This window comes from Humulus lupulus, chromosome 3 (genome assembly GCF_963169125.1).
Source record: "Humulus lupulus chromosome 3, drHumLupu1.1, whole genome shotgun sequence".
In the NCBI taxonomy this organism is placed as follows: domain Eukaryota; kingdom Viridiplantae; phylum Streptophyta; class Magnoliopsida; order Rosales; family Cannabaceae; genus Humulus; species Humulus lupulus.
Genome location: NC_084795.1, coordinates 164,920,660 through 164,938,910, shown reverse-complemented (window position 1 = coordinate 164,938,910; position 18,251 = coordinate 164,920,660). Strand labels below are relative to the sequence as shown.

Below are 18,251 nucleotides of genomic sequence, written 5' to 3'. Positions count from 1 at the left end.
ATCTCCATCTTCGTTCATTCTTGGAGGTGAGCGATTCCTTTAAGCTTCAAGGAGTGAGTGAAGAAGCATTGAGGCTGAAGCTATTTCCATTCTCATTACGAGACCGAGCTAGATCATGGCTCAACACTTTGCCTCCTGATTCCGTCACAAATTGGAATGATCTTGCTGAAAAGTTTCTGCGCAAATATTTCCCTCCTACCAGAAATGCAAAATTTCGAAGTGAAATCATGTCATTCCAGCAGCTTGAAGATGAATCAACCAGTGATGCATGGGAGAGATTTAAGGAGCTTTTGCGGAAGTGCCCACACCACGGTATCCCACACTGTATACAAATGGAGACATTCTACAATGGTCTCAATACAGCCTCTCGAATGGTCTTGGACGCTTCAGCCAATGGAGCCATTCTTTCCAAGTCTTACAACGAAGCATTTGAGATTTTGGAAAGGATCGCAAGTAATAACTATCAATGGTCAAACACTAGAGCTCCTACAAGTAGGAAGGTGGCGGGAGTTCTTGAAGTAGATGCATTAACGGCTCTAACAGCTCAAATGGCCTCAATGACCAACATCTTGAAGAATATGAGTTTGGGAGGAAGTATTCAGCCAGCTGCTGCCATTCAAAGTGCAGAAGTGTCATGCGTGTATTGTGGGGACGGGCATACTTTTGAGAATTGCCCTTCAAATCCAGCCTCAGTTTGTTATGTGGGAAATCAGAATTTCAACCGCAACAACAACCCATATTCGAACACTTACAATCCAGCATGGAAGAATCATCCTAATCTGTCATGGGGGGGTCAAGGAGCAAGTTCAAGTACAGCACCAGCACAAGGAAGACAAGCATATCCACCAGGTTTTTCACAGCAGCCAAGACCTTCACAACATGTTCAAAACTCCCAGCCGAACTCTTTGGAGAATCTAATGAGGGAGTATATGGCTAAGAACGATGCAGTCATACAGAGCCAAGCAGCTTCTCTTCGTAATCTTGAGATGCAGCTCGGCCAGCTAGCCAATGAAATGAAAACTAGGCCGCAAGGATCTCTGCCTAGTGATACAGAAAATCCAAGGAGAGATGGGAAAGAACACTGTAAAGCTATTCAGCTGCGGAATGGTAAAAATCTGGGAAATTCTGAGGAGATACAGGGTAGTGGAGATCCCATTTCAATCCAAAGTGAAGGAGAAACAAGTAACAAAACTGCCCAGGAAATTGCTGAAACTGGCCCAGTTGCTACAGCAAGGGGTCAGCAAACTGCTCCAGTAAATTCTAGTCCTAAACCGCCCCTTCCATTTCCGCAGCGATTTCGAAAACAACAACAGGATGGTCAGTTCAGAAAGTTTTTGGATGTACTGAAACAGCTGCATATTAATATCCCCTTGGTCGAAGCATTGGAGCAAATGCCGAATTATGTCAAGTTCTTAAAGGATATTTTGACAAAGAAAAGGCGATTGGGGGAGTTTGAGACTGTGGCTCTCACAGAAGGATGTAGCGCGATGTTGAAAAGCAAGATCCCTCCTAAGTTAAAAGATCCTGGCAGTTTCACGATTCCGTGTTCTATTGGAGGTAGAGATGTGGGAAGAGCATTATGCGATTTAGGCGCTAGTATCAACCTTATGCCTATGTCAATTTTCAAGAAGCTGGGTATTGGTGAGGCACGACCCACTACTGTTACTTTACAACTTGCAGACAGATCAATGGCTCATCCCGAGGGCAAGATTGAAGATGTGTTAGTTCAAGTGGATAAATTTATATTCCCGGCGGATTTCATCATTTTAGACTATGAAGCGGATAGAGAGGTACCTATAATCTTGGGTAGGCCTTTTCTTGCTACAGGGCGTACTCTTATTGACGTGCAGAATGGTGAACTTACCATGAGGGTGAATGACCAAAAAATCACCTTTAGTGTGTTTAAAGCTATGAAATTCCCGGATGAAGTGGAAGAATGCTCTAGAGTTGACGTTGTTGATACTTTGGTAGCTGAGAAGTTCAATGAAAGGGTGGAAAAAGCTGCTATGGGAACCCAGATTTTTGGAGATGAGGAGGAGTATAGCAGTGAAGATGAAGAGATGCTTACATGGGTAGATTCTTGCCAACCAACCAAGAAATTTAGTAAGGTGTTTGAAACTCTAAATCTGCCAGAAAAGCACTTTCAGGCCCCTAAACCATCTGTTGAAGAACCACCCCAGCTGGAGTTAAAGCCACTGCCAAGTCATTTAAAGTATGTGTACTTGGGCGACAATGATACTTTACCTGTGATAATATCTAGCTGTCTGGAGTCTGTTGCTGAAGAGGCATTGCTGAAACTGCTGAAGCAGCATAAAAGGGCGATTGGATGGACAATGGCTGATATTCAAGGGATTAGTCCAGCGCTTTGTATGCATAAAATCTTGCTGGAATCTGATTGTACTAGTTCTGTGGAGCAGCAAAGGCTTTTGAATCCAGTAATGAAAGATGTAGTTCGAAAAGAGGTCATTAAGTGGCTTGACTATGGGATTATTTATCCAATTTCTGACAGCAAGTGGGTGAGTCCTGTCCAATGTGTTCCGAAGAAAGGGGGCGTTACAGTAGTTACTAATGATAACAATGAGCTTATTCCCACTCGTACAGTCACCGGATGGCGGGTTTGCATGGATTACAGAAAACTCAACAAGGCCACTAGAAAGGATCATTTCCCTTTGCCCTTCATCGACCAAATGTTGGACCGCTTGGCGGGAAAGGAGTTCTTCTGTTTTCTTGACGGGTATTCTGGGTATAATCAAATTTCTATAGCGCCGGAGGACCAAGAGAAGACCACTTTCACCTGTCCATACGGTACATTCGCTTTTAGAAGAATGCCCTTCGGTTTGTGCAATGCACCGGCCACATTTCAGCGGTGCATGATGGCGATTTTTTCAGATATGGCTGAGAGTATTTTGGAGATATTCATGGACGATTTCTCCGTCTATGGGGATTCATTTGAAGGTTGCTTGGAGAATTTAGAAAAAGTCTTAAAGAGGTGTGAAGAAACTCATCTAGTGTTGAACTGGGAAAAATGCCATTTCATGGTGCAAGAAGGCATTGTGTTGGGGCATAAAGTGTCTAGCAAGGGGATAGAGGTTGACAAGGCTAAACTGGAAGTTATTGAGAAACTACCAGCCCCTACCACAGTAAAAGGCATTAGAAGTTTCCTCGGTCATGCTGGCTTTTACAGGCGTTTTATCAAGGATTTTTCGAAGGTGTCCAAACCTTTATGCAGCTTGCTGGAGCAAAATAGGCCTTTTGATTTTACTGATGAATGTCAAGAGGCATTTCTGAGATTGAAGTCAGCCCTTGTTACAGCACCAGTGATCACAGCTCCTGACTGGTCTCTACCTTTTGAACTTATGTGCGATGCTAGCGACTTCGCTATTGGGGCTGTTCTTGGGCAGCGGAAGAAAAAAAAATTTCATTCTATTTACTATGCAAGCAAAACATTGGTGGATGCCCAGATTAATTACACTACAACAGAAAAAGAGCTGCTGGCCGTGATCTTTGCCTTTGAAAAATTTCGCTCCTATCTTGTGGGGACTAAAGTTATTGTGTACACGGACCACTCCGCTATCAAGTATTTGATAGCCAAAAAGGATTCTAAACCGAGGCTTATACGTTGGGTTCTCTTGCTGCAAGAATTCGATTTAGAAATCCGAGATAGGAAAGGCACTGAAAATCAAGTAGCGGACCATTTATCAAGGCTGGAATCAAGCACTTACAGCAGCAATTCAGAGGAAAAATTGCAGATTCAAGACACCTTTCCTGATGAGAAATTGGTGGCTGTGGAACAAGAGGAAGTACCATGGTATGCGGACATCGTGAACTTTTTAGTTAGGGGCGTGTATCCACCAGATTTTACCAAACAGCAGCTCAAAAAATTCCTACATGATGTCAGATTTTACTGTTGGGATGAACCTTACTTATATAAATAGTGCCCAGATCAAATAATGCGAAGATGTGTCCCAGAAAGTGAAGTTTCCAGCATCCTAGAGAGCTGCCATTCAGCCCCTTATGGTGGTCATTTTGGTGGGCAACGAACTGCTGCCAAAATATTTCAGTCAGGATACTATTGGCCTTCTATTTTCAAGGATGCCCATAATTTTGTTCAACATTGTGATCGCTGCCAGCGAGTGGGCAATATCTCCGCTAGGAATGAAATGCCTCTTAATTGCATTTTGGAGGTGGAATTGTTTGACGTGTGGGGTATCGACTTTATGGGTCCCTTCCCGCAATCTTTTGGGAATCTCTACATTCTAGTGGCGGTGGATTATGTATCGAAATGGGTAGAGGCAATTGCTAGTCCAACAAATGATGCTAGAGTGGTTATGAAGTTCCTTCATAAACATGTGTTTACAAGGTTTGGGACACCTAGAGCCTTAATTAGCGATGAGGGAACGCACTTTGTGAACAAAGTCTTGGCTGCCCTCTTGGCAAAGTACAGTGTTAAACATAAAATTGCCACTGCCTATCACCCACAGACCAACGGGCAAGCTGAAATATCAAATCGAGAAATTAAAGGCATTTTGGAGAAAGTTGTAAATCCAAGCAGAAAGGATTGGTCCCAGCGCCTAGACGATGCACTTTGGGCTTACCGGACAGCTTATAAAACTCCACTAGACATGTCCCCTTATCGCCTAGTTTATGGGAAGGCATGTCATCTTCCTGTAGAATTAGAGCATAAGGCGTTTTGGGCGTTGAAGAAGTTAAATTTGGATCTTGTAGTGGCTGGAGAAGCAAGAAAGTTGCAACTGAATGAATTAGATGAGATGCGGCTGTTTGCTTATGAAAACGCCAAGCTATATAAAGAGAAAACAAAGAGGTGGCATGATCAAAGAATTAAGGAGCGGGTGTTTGAAAAGAACCAGAAGGTTTTGTTGTTTAATTCCAGGTTGAAACTGTTTCCTGGCAAGCTAAAATCCCGTTGGTCGGGCCCCTTCACAGTGACTAAAGTCTACCCCTTTGGAGCTGTTTTAATTCGCGAAGATCAGTCTGGGAGGGAGTTCACAGTTAACGGACAGCGGCTGAAACATTATTTTGGTGGGGAGGTTGACAGAGAAAAGACCTCCGTCAATCTGAAGGATGTTTGAAGGAGAAAGGCTATGGGTTGCCATGTATTTCTTGTAGCACATTTGGGCAACCCATGAGTGAAAGAGACAGTTGTAAATAAATAAAGTTAAATTCTGGAAGGAAGTCAGGATCTGGAAAATTTGGAATCTGGGAAAGATATTAAGTTTGGGGTGTAGAAGTATTGCCCAGTTGCTATAGCAATTCATTTAGCAATTGCTGGGCAGCAATTTGTCAAAGCTGGGTTCAAAAACGAGAAGTATCGGGCTCGAAGCTGGGGTACTTGGGTCTGTGAGAATTAATGGGCACATGGTCGAAAAGAAAGCAACATTTTAAGTGAGCCAATGAGTGGGAGATAAGTATTCAATCATTGGGCTTATTTAAAGAATTAGTGGGACCACTTAAAGAATTAAAACAAAAGGAGATCCATTTGCAAATTTTGGGGATTAATTATTCAAATAACAAAGGGCCCCATGCATTTTCATATTCGGCCAGACCAGATGGGTTTTGGGCTGACTTATATAAAGTCAACTGGGCCCTATGACACTGAGTTGACTCTTATACTCGGTAGGCCCAAGAAGCCACCATTGACTCACCATTGGCCCACCAAGTTAACCCTACCCTTTCCTCATTCTCACTCCGAGCCGCCTCAGCTGCACCAGTCCCTTGCTTCGCACCCAGTCGTGTGCCCTCTGCCCTGCCGCCCAAACCGACCACCATGTACCTCGCACCTCCCTGATCTAAGCCGCCGTTAGCCCAAGCCTCCAGTGCCCATGTCCCTGTACCTCTGCTCCGCACCAAACACAGCAGCCGCCCCTCTCCACAGCCAGCTCCGTCGCATCAATCCGCACCACCACATCCCTCGACCCACTTGCCATATCCACCGCCCATACACAACCCGACCACTCCACGACCACCGACACCGAGCCAGCTGCTGCGAAACCACCACGCGTATTCACAGCCGCAAGATCCCATTCGTCCACCGCCTCTGCCCAGTGAAGTGAGCCCAAGCCACTTGCCGCACTCATACATACGAACCATACTCTGCCTAACCACCATACACAGCCATTCATTTCCAACATTACCCAGAAATCAACCATCAACCCAGCAATATCAAGCCCTCTGCCCAAACCAATTGCGTGCCCATCAACCCAGCCGAAGCTATTTTCTTTCACCATCCACAAATGCCGAGAATTAAATCAGTTGCTAACAGAGAGAAAGGCAAGAGGCGGCAGTTTACTGAAGTGGCCAAGTTCTATTGCCCAACTGCAGAGGCAAAGTACAACAATCAGGTTGTTCATCGTGAGTTGTACGTGGAGCGGGGCCTTGTGGCAGATTCAGAGGGCCTTCAAGAGTTACCCGAATGGTTACAGGAAACAATTGCTGACAGGGGTTGGGCTAAAGTTGTTATGACACCGGAGCCAGCTATCACCGAAGTTGTTCGCGAGTTCTACGCTAATTTCTTATCTCAAGAATGGCCCACCATTGTCATAGTGCGTGAAGTGCCAGTCTCATTCACTGCAGAGGCAATTAATAACCTGTTTGGGCTCGAGACAGGGCAGTGTGTGTTCTCCAAGAACAGAGGAGAGATTCGGGGGGATGAGTTGGTTGAAGTAATGGAAAATGTTGCTCCAGGTGATGTCTGGGATGTCGATGAACAGGACAACCTGCGGCTTCGACGAACAGATTTAGAGCACGAGCTGAAGTGTCTCTATTCCTTTGTGCAAACCACTTTATGCCCAACTTCGCACGATTCCACTGTTAGCAAAGCCCGAGCTTTCATGTTATACTGCCTTCGGAAGGGGTTACCAGTGGATGTTGGCACAGTCTTAGCGCGAGAAATTTTTGAGTGCGCGCAGAGGGGCAAAGGGAAGCTGTTTTTGCCAGCCACTATTACTGCCTTATGTAGAGATGCTGGTGTGCCGGTATGGCCCGAAGAGGGGCTGTTGCATCCTAGAGCAGCAGTGAGTTTTGGCCCGGCTCGAGCTTCGAGGACTCATCGTGCCTCTGCCTCCTCCTCAGTGCATGACCCTGCTGCCCCTGTCGACAGTGCCCTCATGGAGCGGTTTACTCAGTACGAGATGATGCAGCACCAAATGCATCATCGGCAGAGCGAGCTATGTGACAGAATGCAAGCATTTTGGCAGTACGAGCAGCAAAAAGACGGCATCGTGGAACGTACTTTCAAAAAGCTAACTCCCAGGACGGTTCCACAGTTTCCACAGTTCCCGCAGCAACTCCTCGACCCATGGACGGACTACTCTGCCCCTGCGCCCAATCCGGAGGTTCCCGATGAGGACTCCGAGTAGAGGGGGTTCCCTTTCCTATTAACTATTTTTTTTTTAAGTTTCTGTTCTGTGTTATGTTGTTTTAGTTTTATGTTCTGTGTAGGTTTTGTTGTTAGTGTGTGTTTTTGTGTTGTCTTGTTGTTGTTTGTGTACTCTAGTGTGTCATTGAGAGGTTTAAAATATTTTCCTTTGGCCTAGTGTTCTGCTCGATGATGATGCCTTCCATTCGTTCCATTCTGCCTGTTTTTTTATGTTGCTTTTGCTTGTTTAGTTGCTGGATATCATGGATGTTTCCTTTTAGTCTCTCCTCAATAGTTTTATACTTTTGTTTTCCCACCATACTTTGAATTTTTCAAATGACTGCTGCATATGTAATTTTAGCATCTAGAATTGGTTAGTGCATTTCCTTGAGGCGAAATCCTAGCTAGACTTATCCCTAAGACATGATTTAGGCCATCTTTGGACGTTTGAGCCTTTCTAGCCTTCCTTATAGGAATATTTTCCCTTAGTCACCCAAATTTTGAGCCGATTAGCCTATTTTTGTGTTCAACCCGATCATGCATACCCATTACCCCTACAATACACTTTCCATACATGTCCCAACTTAATTGCTCTCACTTGTCAGAAATTGATTTTCATGCTAAGTTTGGGGTGAGTGTGGTGAGTGTAGCTTGTGGCGAGCTAATTCATGATTACCATTTTAGCCACATTGGGGACAATGTTGGGTTGTAAGTTTGGGGTGGGGAATTAGCTCACAAGGCGTACCATTATATACTATCAAGCATATTCTCTTGCTATCTATCATATAATTGTATTATAGTGTTATCTTTCTTGTTTTGAATATGTTTAGTCAAAAAAAAAAAAAAAAAAAAAAAAAAAACAAACAAAATTTACAGTAAATGAAATATCAGAAAAAAAAAAGAGAGAAAAAGAAAAACAAAGAAAAAAAAAAAAAAAAAAGAGATAAGAATAAAAATAGCAAGAGAATTATATTACAACAACATGTCTTTGTGAGTAGAAAACGTTTAGGGAAGTAATTCAAGAGAGATAAATCATGAGGGAGAGGCTCGGTTTTTGACAAGTGAGGTGGTTAGGTTTAAGCTAGTTAAAAGACATCCTTTACCATACCCTAGCCCAAGCCTTACATTACAAGCTTAGTAAAGTCCTAATGATCAAGGGGATAAGTTTAGACTACATTAGTGGAGAGGAGTGCACTAATCCAACATATGGAGCTATAATGAATGTCAAAATCAAAGGGTAGTTGTAGAGAAATTCAAGGTTTTGGTGGGATGCAATTGTATACACTATTGATTAGGTGACTTTGAGGAGATATTAGTGATATCCAGTGAGCTAAAATTGAAAGGGCAGCATATACGGTTAAGGCAGAAACATTTCTCTATTCCACTTAATTCCATTTTTCTGAGAGCATCATGTTCACTAGGCCATTTTGAATCTTTTGAATCTCTCATCTGTTATTGGTGTGTTGTTCATTGTGTTTACTGCTATGTCATCATTACTCGAGGACGAGCAATAGGTCAAGTTTGGGGTGTTGATAACTCTAGGATTTAGAGTTATTTTTATAATCTTTGAACTTGCTTTTCAAAATTAAAAAGAGTAATGAACCCTTATTTCTTATAATTTTGTCAGTTTTAGTGTGTTATTCTAGGTAGTGAGTTTGGGTAAAAGTTAGGTTTGTATTGTAATATTTTTTTTAGTGTTTTTATGTAAATTACTGTGTTGTGTTAATCAGGAAGGGAAGCTTACAAAACAGGAGCTGAGGGAACTGTAAATCAAAGGAAAATGTTGCTGAAAAGGGGAGGATGCTAACTCAACAATGCTGTAGCAGTCAGTCTTAGCAATTAAACTGAAGCTAGAGAAAAAGGACTTCGTGAAAACAATGCTCCAGCTGGATTAAATGAAGTAGAAAGGTGGCAAGTGTACTGAGTACTGAGTCAGCTGAGTATGTGGGACAAAGTACATGTAGGCAAATGATCTGGATTGTCCAATTAGGGTAAAGGAAAGTACCCTAGAATTAAAGGAGGGGCCGTATTATTTTGGGGATATTGACCATTTTAGGAGGAGAGAGAACTTCTGGCTAAGTACAGAGGAGGTTTCAGGGAGAAGATTTGAGAAGAGTACGACCAAAAGAGAAGAAAGAAGGCTGATGCCATAAGGGGGATTTGAGCTCACAACTCATTCGTCCTACACCATCTCTTTCTTTTTGTATTAATTTCATCTAATTTCTGCAAACTCCATGGATTACTTCTGTATTATTTTCATGTTTAAGTTTGCAACTATGAACTAATTTCTTAAGGGCTAGGGTGATTATGAACCCTCAAGTGTGAACTCAATATACAAATGCAATGGCTAAGTGATTATGTCTTTGTTCAATTGAATGTGCTTTACTGTTATTGAATGTTAATTATTGGCCATTTTTAGCATGTGCTAAGCTAGATCTAACTTGGAAGAGGGAAGTCTAGCTGAACCCATTCAATTGATGCAAGAGATTCATCTAGTTTTAGGTGATTGTGAGTAGTAGAATAGGAATGTTTTGCTACCTTGCATAACGTCAGATTTGATGCTTAATTGAATGTTTATAATCTGGTTTCATGCAGGAATGTATAGAAGGGGAGTATAGACATTAGATTGCACGTTTTGGGAAAAACTTGCTGGGTTTTACGAAATTTGTTAACACTGTCATAATTGCTAACCCATTGCTGTAACAACTGGAACGAACCGAGGGGAATTAATCACCCGAACCCATTTTTCTTATATCTGAAAACCACCCAGTATTTTGTCATTTTAATCTCTGATTTTTGGTTTAATTCCTTTGTTTGTCTAAAATTATTTTCAGAGTTAATTACCCACTCTTTCCTTTGTTTTGGTTACTATTTTATAAGTTGTTTTTGGTTGATTTTACATTAATTTAGTTGAAAAGTCCCTGTGGAGACGAACTTTGATACATTATCACTGTATTACTTGTTGTCGATTGTGTATACTTGCGCATATTTTAATCGTTAGAAAATTCACAACAATGAGCGACTGGAGAAAAGATTTTGATAATATCATGACGTTTGCAGAAGTCCGTGAATAGATCACTGTCAAACTGGGTGTCGTTATCTGAGACTATCTTCTTTGGTAATCCATAGCGACAGATGATGTTTTTGACTACGAAGTCAAGCACTTTCTTGGTCGTTATGGTCGCGAGTGGCTCAGCTTTGGCCCATTTGGTGAAGTAGTCGATGGCAACCACTGCATACTTTACACCACCTTTTCTTGTAGGCAAAGATCCGATTAGATCTATTCCCCAAACTTCGAATGGCCATGGACTCTACATCTGCTTTAACTCGTTGGGAGCTGCTCGTGGGATTTTAGAAATTCTCTGACACTTATCACATCTTTGCACGAACTCTATTGAGTCTTCATTCATGGTTGGCCAGAAATATCCCTGCCTTAGGATCTTTTTCGACAGGCTTTGCCCCTCAGCGTGGTCCCTGCAAAAACCTTCGTGCACCTCTTTCATTAACCCTTTGGCTTTCTCCTTTGTAACACATATGATAAGTGGTAGTGAGTATCCCCTTCGGTACAGGATTCCATCGACCAGGATATACCTAGCAGCTTGCCGCTGAAGGGTCCTAGCATTGTTTCTGTCCGCTGGTAGCACGCCGCTTGACAGATACTCTACATATGGTGCCATCCATGTATCCTCCATTTGGATGACCAGAGTGGTTTCTGCTGCTTGGATGCTTGGTACTGATAGTCGTTCGACTGGCACTATGTTCAGAGTATCAGCATCTTTTGTACTTGCCAACTTTGCCAAAGCGTCCGCATTGGAATTCTAATCGCGAGGTACTTGTTGGAGGCTGTATCTGTTGAACTGAGCTATTAGATCCTTTGCTTTGTTCAGATAGGTGACCATCTTCAAACCTCGCGCCTGATACTCTCCCAAGACTTGGTTCACCACTATAGATGTCAAGCGCTTTTATGTTCATATATTTGGCTAATCGCAGTCCAGCGAGTAATGCTTCATATTCAGCCTCATTATTAGAAGCAGTGAAGTCCTAATTGCACAGTGAAATCGATGCCCTTCCGGCGTTATCAATATCACTCCTGATCCTGCGTGGGATTCGTTAGATGAACCGTCTATGAACAATTTCCACGAGGGTGCTTGGATTTGACATTTAGGCTCACTGGGCTCCTCAATCTGCTCGCCACCCGCGGGCTCTGTGAATTCGGTGATGAAGTCAGCTAGGGCTTGACCTTTTATCACTGCTCGCGGAAGGTAAGATATGTCGAACGGCCCGAGTTCGACTGCCCACTTTAGTAATCTTCTGGCAGCCTCTGGCTTTTGCAGGATTTGCCGAAGAGGCTGGTCGGTCAATACCGTAATCAGATGAGCTTGGAAGTAAGGTCGCAGCTTCCTAGAGGCCAAAACTAAGCAATAGGCTAACCTTTCGATGGGGGGATACCTCAATTCTGCTCTGATTAGCATTTTGCTTACGTAATAGACAGCCTTCTGCACACCTTATTCTTCTCTTACAAGAACAGCACTAGCAGCGTAATCCGTGATTGCCAGGTAGATGAACAAAGTCTCTTTATCGACCAGCTTTGACAGGATGGGTGGCTGTGCCATATGCGTTTTTAGTGCTTGAAAGGCCTGTTCGCACTCATCTGTACGAAAGGGGTGCCTCTCCTCCGATCGTACTCAATGTGCGATGTCTGCCCCTCGACCAGCTGCTGCACAGCCTGGTTTAGGGCATCGATTTGAGCCTGGACGGCTTCCAGAATCGCTGGGGCCTCTGGTTCTGGGGGAATGTACTTATCATGCCTTTCTCGGCGGTCGTTGAGTACATCCCTCAAGTCATCGTCTCTTCGTCGCTGCTCGCTGGCTCCGAGTCGGCTAAAGATGTTATTTTGTCTGGGTTGCCCCCCAGTGTTATGACCTGCTTGTCGGTCTTCTCTAGGTGGGGGGCTCCTGCCTCCACCTCTCTCTTCGTTCCTCCGACTAGAATTTCCTCTGCCTGAGTCGGCCTCATTGTAACCGTGGCCATCTTTGAACCGTGACTGGCTATGGTGCGACCGACTATTTCCTCTGTTTCCTCCTTGGGCTGGTATTTCCCGAGCGTTGGGGGGAGGCCTGCATTGGTCGGTGGGTCCCCGTGCATTGTCATGCCGTGGGGGGCCCCTGACCGCAGAGCCTGCTCTGAGTTCCTTCTGTTGGCAGAAGGGCGCTGCCCCCTGCTTGGTGGATTCGGCTCTTCACCCCCTGGGTGTCTAGGGCTGTGGGGTTGTTGCCCGACCCTATTCTGCCTCGGGCATGGGGGATTGCCTCGACCTGCCTAAGACGGAGGTTGCGTCTCAGGATCCCTAGGTGGGATATCATCCCGAGGCATAGGTGGCTGCTCCGGCCTCTGAGGGCTTAATGACTGGAGCGGAGGACTAGGATTGGGACCCCTTTGAGGTGGCCCGCTTAGGGGTTGATCAGGCTGGGAGGCTGGCGCAGCCTGATTCCTAGCCAGCTGGATGGCTGCTTCAAGGGCTGCCATGGCATTCCTCTGCCGACGGTCCATCTCCGCCTGCTGCTCGCTCAGCTCCTAGCGCTGGTGCTCTATCTCCCTTTGCTGCGACGCCATTATCTCGACATCATTCTCCTGATTGGCCCTCAGATTGGCCAACTCATCTTGCAACACCCCCAGTGTTGTCTTCAAGGTCTCAGAGTCCAACTCCTCCTCATCAAACTCCAAATGAGGTTCGTCTTCAGCCAAATTTGGGGGAGGAGGCTGGGATGGTGCAGCGACAACCTGTCCAGTCTTCTTGGTAGTTTTTGCCATTAGATCTTCTTGAGTTCAACTCTCAATGAGAGCACCAGAATGTTGACCCTCGTTTTGGTCAACGACACGGAGTCAAGAAAACGACAAAGAAAAATAACACAAAGCTTGAGAAAACAATCTAATGGAAAATAAAGAACACAAAGAATTATAGTGGTTCGGCCCCAGTGATTGGTAATAGCCTACATCCACTTGATACTATTATTAGTATTGAGCTCCAAAGGTGTGATAAAAGAACTAGGGTTCCTGAGTTTCACAGACCTTAGAAGAATAAAACAATACAAACGATGGATAATAGTAATATAATTCAAAAAAAGAGAAAAAGATCCCCCTCCTTGAGCTATTTCTTGTGTATTTATAGGCTCAAGAAGGGTTACATGAGTCAAATAATAATATATTCCCTTAATAAACGAATCTTCAGGTCAAAATGAAGAGATATTCTCGGATATCACTACAACTGTATAGATCTTTACATAAATGAACGGAGTATACGACCAGACTGGTCGTATATAAAACTTGATCTCCGCATGTAGAGATATTTCTAGTCTATAGGCGAGCAGTATCTCTGCTACGTGTCGGCCACGTGTCGAAAATTCTTGCCACGTCATCAACAGTTGTTTTTTGGATAAACAAAATGGATAAGTGACTTAATGGATCAAGACTACTTGTGAAGGCCCAAAGTTGAAGATAAAGTTCTCTTTAGGTTTTATTTAGTCTCTTACATTTTTTGTGTATAATTTTACAAGTGTTGTAATTTTTTTTCTAGAAATACCTAAACACCTGGCCCACATTTATTTATTTATTTAATTAGTATTTATTTATTTAAATATTTGAATGTGATTAAATTGTTTAATACTTTATCATGCATTTTTGACATGCCATACATATTACCCACACAGTGTTTAAAATTAGCATGCATCTCATATAAGTAGAAACATGCCTTAGGATTGTCCTATGTTATTATATTCTTTATGTAATGGACCATATAATAATAAATCTAGTTTTATCTAGTTCAAGAGTGGAAATTGATTTTAACAGTAATTTAATTTCTAGTATTTTATAAAATTATTTTATTAAATAATAAATGGTATTCATAGTAATTATAGCAAATTAAAATTGAATTAATTAGGACACAGTTCTATAATTTTAATTTTGCTTAATTGGATTAGTAATTATTAGAATATCATTTGGTAAAAATAGATCATTTTATTTTTACAAACTAATTAAAAAACATAGGATGTTTTGAGAAAACACATATTTTAAAATAGTGAGTGGGAGAGGGAGTTATGACAATAAGTCCCATGATCTCCATTATTAGTTGTCACTGAGGTAACATGGAGAGGGCCTCGTGGCACCATTGCTTTTGTCCCCCTAAGGAAGGCTTCCGACTATGTTATTCTCAAGGCAAACTTCTTTTTCAAGAATAGGATTTAATGATGTATTTCAAGTTTGACTAACCCTAAGGCACACTCTTGAGTTAAGTCATTGATCTAAAATAATGGGTTACACTCACAAGGTGCATTAGGATTTCGAGAAGACTAGTGTATCCTTGACCAAACAAGCAGTTTTTTTATAAGTCAAAAGAAAAATGTTGATTTGAGTTTTCACTTATAAACTCAAAATTAATTTGGAATTAGTCTGACCTACCCTAAGGCTGGTTCATTAATGTTCAAATTAATTAATCGTGGAATTAGTAATTATTTTTTGTGTGTTCTTTAGTTGTTGCATTCATGCATCACGTTTGCTATTCCAAAAATTACTGATATTTATTATATGCATAAATTCAATTTTGTTTATTTTATTTATTTTCAGTAATCATGTCTAGCTTAAATCCTGTATCTTCTTTACTTGCTAATGAAAAGTTGACTGGTGAAAACTACATGAAATGGAAATCAAACATGAACATCGTATTAATATGTGAGAATCACAAATTTATCTTGACTGAGGAATGTCCTGAAGTCCCTCCCGCTACTGCTGCCAAAACTGCAAGGGAAAAGTTTGATAATTGGATCTTATCAAACAACAAAGCAAATTGTTTTATGCTTGCAAGTATGAGCGATTTGCTCAGAAAGAAGTTTGAAGACACTAAGACTGCTTATGATATCTGGGATTCCCTTCAAGATATGTTTGGGCAGCAGTCAGATCAATGCAAGCATGAGGCTACCAGATCCTACATGACCAAGAAAATGAAGAAAGGAGTTTCTGTCAGAGAATACGTATTAGACATGATCAACATAATGCACGATGCCATTATCCATGGAGCAACCATTGATGAAAGGACTCAAGTGAAAATTACACTTGAATCACTTTCTCTAGCTTTTAAAGGTTTCACAACCAACTATGTTATGAACAAATTAACATATAACATGACACAGCTGTTGAATGAGTTGCAAACTTATGAATCTCTTAACAAAGGTTTTGAGAAAGAAGGAGAGGAAAATGTTGCTGATTCTGGCCCATCCTCTTCAAAGGCTAAAGCCGAAAAGAGGAAAAATGGACATGGAAAGGACAAGGAGAAAGAAAAGGACAAGAATTCAAAGAAGCCTAACAAGTCATCCAAAGGCAAAGAGAACAAGAACACCAAGAGCTCCAAAAAGAAGACCCCTAAGGGGACTTGTTTTCACTGTGGAGTAGATGGTTACTGGAAGAGAAACTATCCAAAGTATCTCGCTGACCTGAAAGAGACAAAGAAAGGTAAATTTCATTTACTTGTGTTAGAAGCTTATTTAGTGGAAGACAATTCCTCATCTTGGATAGTAGATTCAGGAGCCATTAATCATGTTTTTTTTCTCTACATATTCTTAGTTCGACGAGGAAGCTTGCTAATGGAGAGGTGACTATGAGGGTAGGCAGTGGTCAAATTGTCTCTGCAGCAGTAGTTGGAACAACCCGTCTAGAATTTGAGAAGAATAACTTTCTTATTTTAGAGAACGTTTTTTATATTCCTGAATTTTCTAGAAACTTAATTTCTGTTTCTATGTTGCATGAAAAAGGTCTTAAAATTTATTTTAATAATAATTTGATTGTTATTTCGAGGTATAGTTTTAAGATATGTTCTACAAAATCTATTGATGGGCTTTATAAACTGCAAGCTAAAGAGAAATCTGCTTATAATTCTAAATTATTTAAAACAGCTAATCCTAGATCTATTAAACGACAAAAGACTGATTCCGATAGTGAAACATATCTGTGGCACTTGAGATTGGGCCATATTGGTCTAGATAGAATTAATAGGATTGTAAAGGACGGTCCTTTAAGAGAACTATCTATTGGATCTCTCCCTGTTTGTGAATCCTGTCTAGAAGGCAAGATGACTAAGAGACCTTTCTCTGCTAAAGGTTCAAGAGCTACAGAACCACTTCAGCTGGTACATATGGATATTTGCAGTCCACTTAATGTACAAGCAAGAGGAGGTTATGAATACTTTATCACTTTCGTTGACGATCATTCAAGATATGGTTACCTATACTTAATGTAAAGAAAATCTGAAACTTTTGGAAAGTTCAAAGAATTTCAAGCACAGGCTGAAAAGAAATTAGTTAAATCACTAAAAGTTCTTCGATCTGATCGAGGAGGAGAGTACTTGGATTTTGAATTCGAGGACCATCTGCGTGAGCATGGTATTCAATCCCAACTCACAGCACTTGGAGCGCCCCAACAAAATGGTGTTTCAGAAAGACGGAACAGAATGCTAGTAGACATGGTTAGATCAATGATGAGCTTCTCATCATTATCACTGTTATTATGGGGCTATGTAATTCAATGTGCTCTGTACATATTGAATGTTGTTCCATTTAAGTCTACCCAGAAGACATGCATGGGATTATGGAATGGTTGTAAACCTAGTTTACACCATTTTTGCATTTGGGGGTGTCCTGCACATGTGCTTAAAGGAAAGATTAGGAAGTTGGAATCACACTCTGAAGTGTGCATGTTTGTGGGATATTCCAAAGAGACTAGAGGTAGAATTTTTTATAGTCCAAAAGAAAATTAAACATTTGTATCGAAAAATGCAACTTTTCTTGAACATGACTATGCTAATAACCACAAACGTCGCAATAAGGTTAACTGGAGGAGATGGTCTCGAATGAAGTTGCAAAGTCACCAGTAACAACCAATGAAAAAAAGCAAGAGGAAACTGCTCGTTCTAGTCAGAATAGTAGAGAACCTCGTCGCAGTGGGAGGGTTAGTAAGCAACCCATATGCTATGAACATGAAGTTCAAATGCTTGTGTCTGGAACAAACAAAGACGATCCATTGACATTCAAGATGCAATGAATGATTCTTACAAGGACAAATGGCAAGACGCCATGAACCAAGAAATGGAATCGATGTATTCCAATTATGTCTAGGTTTTTGAAGATCCACCTGAGAATATCAAGCCCATTGGTAGCAAGTGGATATTCAAGAAGAAAAGAGGAGCAGATGGGAATGTAGAGACTTTCAAAGCAAGGCTTGTAGCAAAAGGCTACACACATAATGAAAGGGTTGATTATGAAGAAACTTTTTCTCCTATAGCCATGCTAAAATCCATTCGTATACTCTTATCCATTGCTGTGTGCATGGATTATGAGATTTGGCAAATGGATGTCAAAACAGTTTTTCTGAATGGCTACCTTGAAGAAACCATTTACATATCTCAACCAGAAGGGTTCGAAGTAAAAGGTCAAGAACAAAAAGTTTGCAAGCTTTTCAGGTCCATCTATGGACTCAAACAAACTTCTAGATCTTGGAATCTTAAATTTGATGACACAATTAAAACATTTAGTTTTGAACAAAATGTTGACGAACCATGTGTCTATAAACAAATCAAAGATGGTGTAGTATAATTCCTTGTTCTTTACGTTGATGATATATTACTGACTGGCAATGACGTAACATCATTATCAAAGGTAAAGATCTGGTTAGTTGAATGATTCCAAATGAAAGATTTGGGAGAAGCCAAGTATGTTCTGGGCATTCAAATTCTTAGAGATAGACAGAACAAGACTTTGGCACTGTCTCAAGCGACTTATATTGATAAGGTGCTAGAATGCTTTAATATGCAAAACTCCAAAACGGGTGATAT

At 41.6% G+C, this 18,251-nt stretch overlaps 1 non-coding gene across 1 annotated transcript; it reads right to left on the bottom strand.

Moving 5' to 3' along the window:
* Nucleotides 1–209: 209 nt before the first annotated feature.
* LOC133828383 (small nucleolar RNA R71) lies at nucleotides 210–316 on the bottom strand. The gene has a single exon (XR_009891007.1). It is a non-coding gene; the product is annotated as a small nucleolar RNA R71 (small nucleolar RNA).
* Between the last annotated feature and the right edge of the window lie 17,935 nt (nucleotides 317–18,251).